The sequence below is a fragment of the Alligator sinensis genome, unplaced genomic scaffold (genome assembly GCF_000455745.1).
Source record: "Alligator sinensis unplaced genomic scaffold, ASM45574v1 scaffold1090_1, whole genome shotgun sequence".
Lineage (NCBI taxonomy): Eukaryota > Metazoa > Chordata > Crocodylia > Alligatoridae > Alligator > Alligator sinensis.
Window position 1 is genome coordinate 236687 of NW_005843157.1, and position 413 is coordinate 237099.

The following is a 413-nucleotide window of genomic DNA, read 5'->3' on the forward strand; positions in this document are numbered from 1 at the left end:
TGTGGGAGAAGGAATCCAAAGCAGACATACAGGCTGGGGAATTCCCTTCTTGAAAGCACAGAGGTGGAAAGGGATCTTATAGTCATTATTGACTCCAAGATGAACATGAGCCGCCAATGCCAGACAGCAGCCTGCAAGGCCAGCCATACCTTGTCATATATCCAAAGGTGCATTGCAAGCCGGTCCAGAGAGGTGATACTCTCCCTCTATGCGACTTTGGTCAGGCCACAGTTGGAGTACTGCATCCAGTACTGGGCACTGTGCTTCAGAAGGGATGTGGCCAGCCTGGAGAGGGTTCAGAGGAAGGCCACCTGCTTGGAGAGAGGGCAGCAGGACAGGCCCTATGAGGAGAGACTGAGGGACCTGAATCTGTTCAGCCTCAGCAAGAGGAGGCTGAGGGGGGACCTGGGGGG